Source organism: Rhipicephalus microplus, unplaced genomic scaffold (assembly GCF_043290135.1).
Source record: "Rhipicephalus microplus isolate Deutch F79 unplaced genomic scaffold, USDA_Rmic scaffold_12, whole genome shotgun sequence".
NCBI lineage: Eukaryota > Metazoa > Arthropoda > Arachnida > Ixodida > Ixodidae > Rhipicephalus > Rhipicephalus microplus.
In genome coordinates, this window is record NW_027464585.1 from 46,393,449 (window position 1) to 46,407,304 (window position 13,856).

The 13,856-nt window shown below is 46.1% G+C and overlaps 1 protein-coding gene across 4 annotated transcripts in view; it reads right to left on the bottom strand.

Annotated features, from left to right (window-relative positions):
- LOC119166787 (chymotrypsinogen B) overlaps positions 1 to 13,856 on the bottom strand; it is a 1,014,345-nt gene that overhangs the window by 459,328 nt on the left and 541,161 nt on the right. The gene's annotated exons all lie outside the window — the stretch shown is intronic.

A 13,856-nucleotide genomic window follows, 5' to 3' on the forward strand; every position in this document is an offset into this window, starting at 1 on the left:
TAATCACCATTTTTCTTTTCAGCCCAATGGGCGTCCAGTACTTCTGTTACCGGGCGAAATTGGGCTTTCGGAACTCTAGGGGCTGCAACCCATCTCGGAAGCTCCTGTCACCACTATTAAGGCCAAAAGACCCCTTAGCCAATAGAAACGCCGATTAGCCCTACACATGTATTTATCTGCATCGCACCATCCGCTCAGTATCTCCCCGGCGTCAGCTCGCACGTGTAGGGACGAGCATGTGCTTCTGTAAAGTCGGTGGACAATAGAGAACGAATGCGAAACCATGCAGTGTCATCAAGGGAAAGTATAAAGTGACGGTAAAGAAATTGATGTCTGCGTGGTTTTCGTTTTCTTTGTCATTTACATCTTAAAGGTAATCTCACAGCCCACATGAACAGTTTTAGAGAATATAACTCGTGGCGTACCCACTAAAAACATTTGTACTACCATATTTTTTTTAGTTTTTCATTACAATCCGCGAAAGCAAGGAAGTGAGCTTGGAACCTTTGCCGCTCGCGCCGCGTAGTCTTTGCAAGCCCAATTCCTTCCCTGCAATCAACTGTATTGAAGTAACTCGGAGCCACAAGACCACATCACACAAACCTATGAAAACGTCATCCGGATAAAAGGTTACTTTCGCATGACATACCCAAGCTAGGTCGTGCATGCAAGCGTTGTTTAATTGCTTCGGCATTCTCTCTATTGTACTGCCTGATTCTGTGTTATGCATCGCTCTATGCACGCATGTTTCTGGAGGATGAAATGGATCATATATTATCACCACGATACACAGTGTTACATTGCTGAAAGTGATTCAAGGGCCCATGCACCAAAAACGCGCCAAGCGTTGTCAAAACTGGCAACGGGACGATGCAGGAACGGTTTGAACACCAACACAAATGAAGTGGAGGCAGCTTAGTCTCGCTCATCACTTCGTATGAAATAAAAAAAATGTAAAAATTATCACAGAATACCAACGAAGTGAATGATATCGAGTAGACAAAACTCCGAGAGATTACTAAGCCCTGTACGTAGCCCACGCTATCATGGAAAGACATGATGATACGTGTGTACAGTTTACACAAAGCTCACGAGCATGCTTCCGTCTTTGATCTTGGCGAGCAGAGCAGAGAAGGACGCGTAGACTTGTGTGACCACCTCCTCTCACACTAGCAGGCAACAGAGCGAATTGAATGAGAGCAAGCTCAGGTGTGTCTCTAGCGGTCTCCAATCACTCTAGAGCACGCATTGGAGTAGGTGGGTGGATGGATGGATGGATGGATGGATGGATGGATGGATGGATGGATGGATGGATGGATGGATGGATGGATGGATGGATGGATGGATGGATGGATGGATGGATGGATGGATGGATGAATGGACGGATGGATGGATGGATGGATGGATGGATGGATGGATGGATGGATGGATGGACGGACGGATGGACGGACGGATGGACGGATCCGGCTGTGCCCTTTAGATCGGGTGGCAGCTCACGCCACCTAGCCTTAAAGTTAAGTACTATCACTATGTGTTGAAAGATTGAATTTCACTGGCGACTTGATTACAGCCACCAATCAGTTGGCCTCCTGCTGCTTATTTCTACCCATTTAAAGTTTATATTGCCTTCATTGTCACAGAACCCGAATGCTTTGAAAAACTCCATGCGATTATCTTGGACTATAAGGTGGAGCCCTTCACAGAACATTATCGAATGTTCAGCCGTTTCCTCCTCCTCTCCGCACGCACTACATAAAGTGTCTGTGCCTTGGTGTATGGCTCGGTACGTCTTTGTCCGAAATAGTCGCATTTTGACCTCGAACAGCAGAGAACTCCTCGAGAAGTACTTTCGTTTGGGTTAGCTAGTTCACAGTACTCACACTTTCTGTACTGTCCTTATTTTCCTCGTGTGTTTGCGCTGCTCTTTCTAGCCCGAGAATTATTGTACGTCTTTTTCTTTGGAATTTTCTGCTTCAAAGTTTGGTAGGTCTCCATTGCTGAATTTGTAAGCATTCTAATCTTCCACACGTCCCCTCTCTGTTTCCTTCACCTCCTTCTTAACTGATATTTTCTTTCGGCTTGGTATTCTTCTGTTGTCTGAATACTTGCTTCATAATTTCCGAATTTGCTTCCTACATTTGGTATATACATTCTTCATGTACAAGTAGCTGAAAACTTTCCTAGCCCAACACTCCTCTCCAATTTTTCTTAATCGCTCCTCAAACTCTAATTTGCTGCTTGATTTCCTGCACACGAACGACGTCCATTTCATGTCACCCTGTACTCCCTTAATGGGTGTTTTCCCGTGTGCTCCCAAAGTAAGTCTACCTCTGCCACGTTGTTTAATTTCTGATCTTGCTTAAACCTCTAATCTCATGCACAAGACCACATTACCGAGCGTCATACGCGGGACCATGACACCTTTCGATATCCCTCTCATAACGCCATACCTCTTGTAGTTCCACAGTGCCATATTGTTTATTACAGATGCGATCCTGTTACCCTTAGTCATTACGTATCTTCCTATCGTTCGTGCTTCCTTAGGAACTCAGCCCCTTATTTATCTATACGCCCAAATATTTGTATTCACTATTTCTAGCACGTCTTCCTGTATCTTATGCTCACTGACTTCGTTATCATCAAATATTATCAAACTCAGAGACGCCCCGTCGCAAGTCAAACTATTAGCTTATAACACTTTAATACGTCCAAAGCTTGAATACGCTTGTATTGTATGGGATCCGCATACTAAGTCTAACATATATTCCCTCGAAAAGATTCAAAGACGAGCAGTGCGTTTTATTTACTCAAAGTATGGTCGTGGTACATCAGTTACGGAACTAATGCGAGATAACGAAATCCAGACGCTACAATTGCGGCGCCAGCTTCTCCGTCTAAAATTCTTGGACTCACTAATTAACAATAAACTTGGGCTAGACCCATCACATTACGTTACCCCAGTTTCGACCAGGCAAACTCGTCATTCTCATGTCCGATCATTAACTCCGTATTTTGCGCAGACAGATTTATTTAAGTTTTCCTTTTTTCTGAGAACTGTAACAGAATGGAATAACTTGCCTTCTGATTTCCTCCAAACCTTCGATCTTGATGAACCCAATGTTTAATTCTGTGAATCTTGACCCCCCCCCCTCCCAATATTGCTTGAATTTTTTTTGATGTTTCTCTTTTACTCGCTCTTCTCCTACACAGATGTATTTTAGTCAAGCTGTGTTACTCATGTACTGATCGCGTGCTTTCTTTGTTTTGATGTTTTTCTTCTACTCGCTCTCCTCTTACACAGATGTATTTTAGTGAAGCTGTGTCGCTCATGTACTGATATTGTGTTTGTGTTTGTGCCCCTCCTGCTTGGGCCTTTTTGGCCTGCAGTATTTCACAAAATAAATAATTATGATTGCCAATTTTTCCCTACTGAACTTCAAATCTAACCTATCCGCTTCGTTACTGAAAATGTCTATCAATCTCTGCAGATCTTCCTTGTCGTCGGCTGCTAATGCTATATCATTTGCATACATCAACGCTGGCAGTGTCTGTTCAACGAGTTTTCCTTGCCTGGCAAAAGAGAGGCTGAAGCCGAGTCAACTCCCCTGTATTTTGGCTTCTAGTTCCTGTAGATACAGCATAAATAACAAAGGTGACAAGGGACATCCATGTCAAAGCCCACGTTTTATTTCTATAGGGTCGGATACCTGTTTCTCCCATTTTACAACTACCTTGTTACTTTTATATATATCCCTTAGAAGATTACTTATTTTATTTTCCACATCTAGTGCATCCGGTATTCCCCACACGTCTTCTTGAATCACACTATCATAAGCTCCCTTGACATCTAGGCATGTCAGCCACCAGGGCCTGTGTTCTTTTTCCGCTACTTCAACACACTGCATCAATGTAGATTGTTCTCCTACCTCCTTCATTCACTGAACCCATTTTGTAGTTCTCCCAGCACCCCCTCACTCTCTACCCATGTCTGTACAATTTACTTTAGGCGTCACCAGCCAGTAAACTACTGATTTCACTGTTATAGGATAGAAGTTGCTTATATCAGCTTTTCCCACTTTTCTTCATAGAACATAGTCATCCTGCTTGGTTTCTACCCTTTGGGGGCTTTACCATTCATTGTTGCTGTGGTTTCATGCGAAGCCTGTGTCACGTCACGCTGATAGCTCCGGTGCTTCATGGCTGTATAAGCGCTGTGAACCGGGCACTCATTGTTCTTTTGTACTCTGTATTCATGTAGTAATAAACCGTCTTTCTGTTCTTCGTTCACAGCCACTCTGGTTCTGCTCATCCCTCGAGGCAAAAACAGACTGGCGACGAGGGTGGGACACGAATTCCACTGGGCTACAAGACACCAATAGCGGCGTTTCCGAAGCGCTGCGAAAATACAGGCAAGATAGCGACGTTGGGCCTCAGTTCACGGCAAAGAGTTTTACAGAGTTCCTGCTTAAGAACGGAGTGCGGCTCACCAGAACACCTCCGTACCACCCTGCGTCCAATGGTAGCGCCGAGAGATGCGTCCAGACGGTGAAACAGGATATTACGCGACAGCTTCTCGACGAAAGGTCATCGAGCCAGAGTAAGATCCTACAGCACCGCACAGATCTCTTTTTGTTCAGCTACCGGAACACAACGACCACAACCACGGGGCAGACACCAGCAGAACTGTTTTTGTCGTGGTCGCCTCGCACTCGCCTGACTATGCTACAGCCAGACCTTGAGAGACGGATGGAAAAACGGTTCTTCAAATTGAAGGCCCAAGTTGACGAAAGAAGAGGGTCGCAAAGAGTTTACAAAGAGGGGGAAAGCGTTCTGGTTCAAGGCGTTCGTCCAGATGATCCCAAGTGGCTGATAGATGTCATCGAAAAAAGGTGCAGTGCCGTTACGTACCTTGTGCGCGCAGGATTCGAAAACAGGTTCATGCATGTAGACAATTTACGTCCGCGCTACATTGAGAGTGGCGAAGAATGCCCCAGTGAGCGTCCCTGTTTCGTGCCCAGCTTGGTTCCAGACCCTGAGTCAGAAGCCCCTCGTATGAGCCCCCGTCCCCTTCCGGTTCGTGCATATCCCAGGTATGCTACCGCACCGCCGCAGCAACCCGGAGACTCAGCTCCCTCGGAACAACCAAACGCAAGTCCACATCAAGGCTGTGCCCCGGCAACGTCCCCTCTGCGAACACCTGCGTCTCCTCTAGGTGCTCAGACCCTTCGATGCAGCGCTCGTACATGAAAACCTCCCAAATGGTATAGGCCATAAACATTGTGGGAAGGAGTGTAGTGTCATGCGAAGCCTGTGTGACGTCACGCTGATAGCGTCGGTGCTTCATGTCTATATAAGCGCTGTGAACCGGGCGCTCAGCGTTCTTTTGTACTCCGTATTCATGTAGTAATAAACCGTCTTACTGTTCTTCGTTCACGGCCACTCTGGCTCTGCTAGTCCCTCGAGGCTGCAACAATTGCTTTGCTCGGTGCCTCTCCTAATGTTTGCTTAGTGTTTGCTCACAGTATCGTTATTAGTACAATTTGGATACTGTCAGGGGTTGTTGATGTGCTATTGAAAACCCTCTTTCCAACTCTCGTTGTCCCAGTAGAGCGTCTACGCTAATTGGTTCATTTTCATCCGGTATGGTGCATGCAGCGTTTCATTGGTTTTAAATCTTTTCTGTAATCATTGTTCTTATATAATCCATTACCTCATCGCATTCGAGCGTAACTCCTTGAACTGTAGTTATAAACACTTTTTCTATGCTTGTGTTATTACTCAGCGATTTAGGGTGGTAGCAAAGCATTGCAGCTATCTCACGTCAGCTGCAGTTGCCGATGGTACAGCAGCTGTCTCGCAGTACCATGTTAAGTGATTGGTACATACGACTATCCAGCGATTGCCATTAGAAGACCTCGGAAAGGGACCAAGAAGGTCAATTTCAACTTGCTCGAATGGAGTTCAACTTGCTCGAATGGAGTTCTAGGGGGTGGAATAAGATGTCGCCCTGGAGGAGCAGTGGTAGGGCGCTTGCAGCGTTGGCACTCGTTACAACTAGAGACCTACTGTTCCATCGTCTGGCGCATTTTCGGCCAGTAAAATCTTTCTTGAAACCAGAAAAGAGTTTTCGCTGTGCCTAGATGACCGGACGTAGGGTCATCATGCATAGCCTGCAAGACGGAAATGCGAATGCTCTTAGGAACCACGAAAAGATATCGTAATCTGGTCGTAGTATAGTTCGTTTTGTACACAAGCCCGTCACGCATGCAGAAGCGAGTCGCCGATGGTCTTGACTCGGTAGGAAGGAGCTCCTGTATGGTTTGTTCCCTTTGCTGCTCAATCTAAAAGGCGTTGGTATCCAAAAATGGCAGGTCCGATGGCGCTACGTAGGTGTCGAAGTTGCCCGCGTCGCAGTCCGTCGATGGAAGCGGTAGTCGTTAAAGACAATCTGCATCAGCGTGATGACTGCTTTCATAGGAAACTGTAAAGTCGTATTCGTGCAGACGGAGTGCCCAGCGCGCTAGTCGACCAGATGGGTTACGCAGATTGACCAATCAGCAGAGCGAATGATGATCTGTCATGAAGGTAAAGGGGTGTCCGTACAGGTAGGATCAGAAGCGCTGTACTGCGGAGACTACGGCGAGGCATTCTTGCTCTGCGATAGTATAATTACGCTCGGACTTGCTTAGTGAGTGACTTGCCTACGCAATGACATGTTCTTTGGTATCCAAGCGTTGAACCAACACAACGCCTACAACGACACCACTAGCGTCTGTGTGAAGTTCTGTGGAAGCCAGAGGATCGAAGTGTCGAAGAATCGGATGGGATGTTAAAAGGAACTTCAACTCAGACAAGGCGGATTTCGGAGTCCAGTCAAATGGCGCGCCTTTCTGAAGCAGGCAAGTGAGTGGGTGCACGATATTGACAATTCTAGAAATGAATCGACGGAAGTATGAGCAGAGGCCCAAAAAGCTGCGTATTTCCTTCGCTGAGTGAGGTTGCTTGAACGCCTCCACTGCAGCTGTTTCCGCGGGATCCGGCCGTATGCCTTCTTTGTTCACCAAGTGTCCAAGGACAAGTGTTTTGCACTCTTTGAAACGACATTTCTTTGAGTTGAGTATCAAGCGTGCTTTGCTTACGCAGTTCAGCACGAGGTCGAGGCATGTGTTGTGCTCACAGAATGTGCGCCCAAAAATCACAACATCGTCCAGATAACACATGCATACTTCCCACTTCAAACCACGCAGAATGTTATTCATGAAGCGCTCGAAAGTTGCAGCCGCATTGCATAATCCGAATGGCATCACATTGAATTCAAAAAAGTCCATCTGGTGTAACGAATGTCGTTTTCTCTTTATCTTCCTCGTGCAATGGAACCTGCCAATACCCTGACGTCAAATCAACAGAAGAAAAGTAGGAGGCTGATGAAAGACAGTCTATAGCATCATGAATACGTGGTAGTGGGTACACGTCCTTCTTTGTGATGGCGTTAACGGCGGTAGTCAACGCAAAGTTGCATGTTCAATCTTTCTTTTTGGCCAATAATACGAGAGCGGCCCAAGGACTGCATGATTTCTGAATCACATTCTTTTTTAGCATCTTGCCAACTTGTTCATTTATCACTGCGCGTTCCGAAGGCGATACCCGGTATGGCTTTTGTCGGAGTGGGGTCTATGGTAAGCCGTATCTATGCGGTGCTTTACAGGAGAAGCAGGGAATGAGTGGGCACGGGAGAGCAGCTACGATGCGTTCGCCTTTCAACGCACCGCCCTTCTTTGTGCAGTTTTTCCTGTTCGGCGCATGGAATCCTATCTTGAGTGACGCAGCTGTGCTTCCAACGTCTGCTGCTCCGTTCGTCGTGGAAACAAGTACCGCACAGGATCGGCTTTACTTTCAACCTTGGCTGGAGACAGTGACTACCCCAGTAACCAGCCCAGCAGCACCATCGTCGTGGACATCACCTAATCGGGCAGACTTAAACGACTGGCATCGCCTGTCGTCTTTCAGTGGGCACGGGAAAGCAGCTACGATGCGTTCGCCTTTCAACGCACCGCCCTTCTTTGTGCAGGTTGGTACCGCCCCATCTATACACTGTAAGCGCTCTAATAACGCATTTTTGCTGCTGCTCCCGTGCCCAAGTGTACTTCATGAAATTTTGTGTGAGTGTATTTTTGTTTGTAAGTTGCTCTTTCTCTGTGGAGACGTCAAGCTAAACCCCGGGCCCAATCGTGTTGATTCTACCTCACAGCACAATGAATTGCTTGCCGCTATTGCTGCCCTCTCTTCCAAACACGACCACCGTCATGAGGAGGTAATGGAGGCATTTGCCGATATTAAGAAAACTCAAGCAGCACTCGCGGCAAGGGTATCAGACCTTGCGGCCAGGCTAGAAACCATTGAATCTATCGTTGCAATGAAAACTTAGATGTAGTGCCAACAGCAACCGAAATCCAACGAACTGTTTTAGAGGCGGTTAATGCGCAGAGCGCCGAATTTACCTCTCGCCTGAATGAACTAGAGGACAGATCGCGAAGAGATATGCTCATTTTTTTATGGCATCCCTGACAATTCCTCTGAGACCTGGGCGCAATCTGAGGGTCACATACGAGATATTTGCTCGCGTTTTCTTGAATTTGAACTACCCAAAGGAGCGATTACCAGGGCGCATAGGTTAGGCTCTTTTGCGGCGAGTAAGACTCGCCCAATAATAACCAAATTCTGGTCTTTTAAAACAAAGGACCACATCCTGTCACTAAAAAGCAAGCTTAAAAATACAGATTTTTCTTTGAGTGAGGACTTCTGCCAAGCTACTCGGCATTGCAGGAAAAAGCTTATCGAATTCGGAAAAGCAAACAGGCAATCTTTTTCGCGGCGATACAACAAACTTGTGATGAATAAGAAGCAATATGGATACTGCGCAATAACCAACAGCGTTCACGCGTTTGATAGCTCCCGTCAGACAGGCGTTCCTCGTGGTACAAAGCCTCCTGATAGTGGCGGCGCTTCCGCGAGCAGTTCCTCTCCGGAATCATCCTAGCAATCTCTTACCAAATCCAATCTAAGCAATGTATCGTTTCTTTTCACCAACATTCAAAGCGTCATGGATAAGCGTGCCACCCTCTCTTCAGCCATCAATTCTTGCTCAGCCGATATTATCGTAATAACAGAAACGTGCCTCTCAGCAAAAATAAAAATTAGTGAAATATTTGACTGCGATAAGGCGTACAGAACATATCGTTATGACCGTGACGTCCGTATCGGTGGGGGCGTGCTCGTTGCTGTCAATGAAGCGTTTAATTCCTCTGTGGTTCCGATCAGGTCATCCTTAGAAATAGTATGTGTGCGAATCATTTTTTCCTGTCGTGACTATATTTTGTGTGCATGTTATCGATCCCCAGCTCCTTCCCCCTCCTTTTGTTCTGAACTTCATGATGCTCTGAATCTGCTGATTGTACGCTATCCCAATTCTCCCTTGATCCTTATGGGTGATTTCAATTTTCCCGGTATTGTATGGCGTGCAGACTCCGTTAGCGGGAAACCAAACTTACCAGAAAATATAGAGTTTTTGAATTTGTGTACGGTCTTTAACCTCACTCAGCTTGTTCTTGAGCCCACGTGGTCAACATCAACCTGTTCTAACACTCTAGACCTCGTACTTACAACTTCACCTGATCTCGTTTCTTCGATAACTTATCTCGATGGACTAAGTGATCACATGTTACTACATTTCACCGCGCAAGCTCACCGCCCCTCGGGATCTAAGGTTTTCAAAATTATTAGGGATTATTCGCGTGCCAACACGGCACTAATTACAGCAGAAATGAAACGTTTTACCGAGGAATTCATAACTAACTATGAAGAACGATCTGTCAATGATAACTGGTTGCTTTTCAAAAACAAATTATTATTCTTGCTCAACGAACATGTACCCACCAGAATGATTTGCACTAAACCTCGCTCTCCTTGGTTCAGTTCCACTTTACGCCGACTCCGCAACAAAAAGAAGCATCTGTTCCGGATCGCTAAACGTTCTAACCTCCCCGGCCGTTGGCCTGAGTACTATAGCATAGACAAGGAATATAACGACGCTGTTAGCAACGTAAAAACAATTTTTTTTAATTCCACACTGCCTGCTCTTCCTCAGACTAATCCCCGCAAATTTTGGAGCATAATGAGAGGTGAATCTCGATCTTATATTCAATTAACATGTTCTGACCTGGTTGTACCACCTGACCAGTGCTGCACGGTTCTAAATGATGCTTTTTCTTCAGTGTTTCAAACAACAGCCCCTTCATTAGATCCCCATGTACCCCATGCCGATTTTCCGCCCATGTAACCTATTTTTGTTGACTGGGTGGGCTTAACTAGGCTAATTCAGGGTTTAAAAAATTCTTCTTCTGCAGGCCCCGATGAAATTTGCTCCAAAATGTTGAAATTAACAGAAGTGTATTCATCCATTGTCCTTGCAAAGCTTTTTCATCAGTCATTACAGTGTCCATCGCTACCCGCTGATTGGAATTCCGGAAAGGTGGTTCCCGTCTATAAGTCGGGTAACCCGCATCTTACAGAAAACTATCGACCAATATCTCTCACAAGCATTTCTTGTAAGATACTCGAACATATTATTTTCTCTCATTTAATGGACTTCCTTGAAACAAATTCCTTTTTTCATCCTTCCCAACGGGGCTTCATGAGAACATTTTCATGCAAAACCCAACTAGTATCTTTCACTAACAATCTCTTTGCCAATTCTGACGAAGGTTACGACTCTCATTGCATTTTTCTTGATTTTTATAAGGCGTTCGATACTGTTTCTCTTGAACTTCTCCTCATTAAAATTAATCAATTTAACTTTGACCCTAATGTGCTTGGCTGGATTAAGTCTTTTCTCTCTAACAGGTCGCAATATGTCACTGCTAACAACTTTTCTTCCGATACCTCTGCCGTAACATCAGGGGTGCCACAGGGCTCTGTGTTAGGTTCATTGTTATTTTTGATTTATATAAACGACCTTCCTAACTGTGTTAAGTTTTCAACCATTAAATTATTTGCTGATGATTGTGTGCTGTAATATAAAATCACTAACCCAACTGATTCTATCAGACTTCAGAATGACCTAGATAACGTCTCTCTTTGGTGTCGTGACTGGCGGATGAAACTTAATTCAACAAAATGTAAAAGCATGCGTGTATCTCGAAAAACTTCAGCTTCTAACACTTGCATGTATCTTCTTAATGATGCTCCCTTATCATCAGTGCACTCGTATAAATATCTTGGGCTTAACATTACTAACAATCTATTCTGGCAGAAACACGTCGAATATGTCACTAATAATGCTAACCGCATGCTCGGATATTTGCGACGAAACTTTTCTTCCGTACCCATGTCAGTGAAACTAAACCTTTACAAAACGTTAGTACGCTCTAAACTGGAATACGCATGCGCCATCTGGGATCCCGGCCAAGTAACCCTAACTCTCACTCTAGAAGCCGTTCAAAACCGTGCAGCACGTTTCATTTTGTGCAATTATTCCCGTCATGCCAGCGTCACAGCCATGAAAAAAACTCTGAATCTAACCGACTTATCGTTCCGTCGAAAATGCTCTCGCCTTTCTCTTTTTCATAAACGTTATCATTACAATCCATCTTTAAAAGAAAGCCTTCTCTCTTCCCCTCTTACATTTTACCTCGTTTCGATCATTGCTTTAAAGTAGGTGTGCCATTTCGCCGAACAAACCACTACAGTAATTCCTTCATTCCCAGAACAAGCAAAGACTGGAACTGCCTTTCCGCTGCCACCGCATCCCTCGTCGACCCTGCAAACTTCACAAACTCTCCATTTTGCAGCCATTGTAACATTTCGCTTACTTTTTGTTGTATAACCCCCACTCCTTTCTGTAAAGCCTTCGGGCATGAAAAGTATTCAAATAAATAAAGAAATAAATAAATAAATGACAGTGGGACCTGTACCTGGGCGAAATCGAAAAGACCAGCAAGTTTGCGCAGAATACTCGCCAGGTCATAACGCTCGTTGGTGCTAAGAGACATGTCAATCATTGCCATTATGGAGGTGTGCCTGGCGTGCAAATGATTGGAATAGGGCTTATCCGGAGAATCACTGCTCTCTGCAAGGATGGCAAGGGAGAACACCTGATATTGACAGATCTTAGCAAGTTGTAGACCCTCTGGCAGTACCAGAGGTTCATTGGAGCCGTTGATCGCCCACAAACCAGTATGTCCTTGCCCAACCGACAACGTACAATAGGGTATTAGAACAGATTTCTTCATGCAGCCGAGGTGAATGGGCTCTACGGTGGCATCAAATGTCGTCTCGGTTGCAGGGAAACTGACGACAGGAACGCACTTGGCAGACAAAGGTGGTACAGTTGTGTCAATGGGCACGAAAAGGGGGCTTTTCATGCCGAGTGGGCTTTTCATAAACGCTACTGGAACATTTGAATCTACTGTAATCTCTCCTGTGCGGCAATTCACAGCGGCACCACAAAGATTCAGGAAATCTAGTCCTAGAATTACATCATACATTGAATGAAAGAGAACAGCGAAATCAGCGATAAAATTCTGGCCACGCAATTTAACAGTCATTGTGCAGACACCAACAGGTTGTAAGACATCTCCGCTCACTCCATGAAATGTATCAGCATGGTCCCAACGGAACATAACCTTTCATCCAAGAAGGTGTTTGAATGCTAGACTCATCACTGATATGGTTGCACCTGTGTCCACTAAGGTCATTGTTGAGACACCGTCGATTAGCACACGAACCTCACTTCGAAACATGCAAATAAAAGGAGGCATTTTTGTGGAAATCGAAGACTGTCCAGTGACCTCACCTTCAATGGTCGCGCCGACTAGTTTTCCGGCGGCGGCGAAGGGTAGCGGCGCCTAGGAGACGGCAAACAATTGGAGTGAGGGGCTGGTGGGGGTGTCAGAGTGCGGTCAAAGGCCGGAGAACGGTGTCGCAGCAGCCTTGGTATCTAGTGGGATGCGCTTCCAGGGAACGTTGATGCTCGTGCAAAGCCAGACAGGTGTGATCTCGGTGAGTGGTCGTACCTTGGCGGCTGCTGGTAGCTGCATTACCTGGCAATGTGGCCTTCGACGCCACAGTTCCAGCAGATGTGTAGGGGTTGTTCGCCAAACCACTGCTGAGAGCGCTCCGCTGTGTAAGGTCGCCTACCCGAATGGAGTAGAGCAGCTTGCTGAACGGGAACTGCCCGCCTCTGTGGAGCGGGACTGGTACGAGGGCCTCGGTCATACCACTGGTGATACCGCTGGAGCTTCCTGGTGACGCCAGGAAGTTCCAGCTTCGCTAAAATCCGTCGTACATACCGATGGTGGCAGAGGAGCGAACGGCGCCGGGTAATAGGATGAACAGGTAGGCGGATCATGGATGGTGTCGTCGACCAGTGTGTCTTGTCGCTGTAGCTCTTCGCGTACTATTGCCCTGATAGTAGTAGCAAGATAGGCAGGCGGACTTACGTCGACGACGCTGGCGACCGTTGTGACATTTGCCAGCCTACCAAATTTTGGGGCAATACGACGAGGCTTCAGCTTCTCGAAAGTACGGCAGTGGCGTTGGACAGCGGAGACGGAAGCGAGGTCTCCCTGCCTATCGAAAAATTGTAGACGTCCTCTGCTATACTCTTCAGAAGGTGTCCGATCATGTCCCCTTCAGACATATACGGGTCCATGATCTTGCAGAGCATCAGAACCTCCTCTATGTAGGTGGTACACGTTTCTCCAGGAGTCTGGGCTCTTTGAGCCAACGTGCGATCCGCGCTTTTTTTTTTCGAATGAGAGTCACCGAAGCATTTCTTGAGGTCTTCGGCGAAACGATCC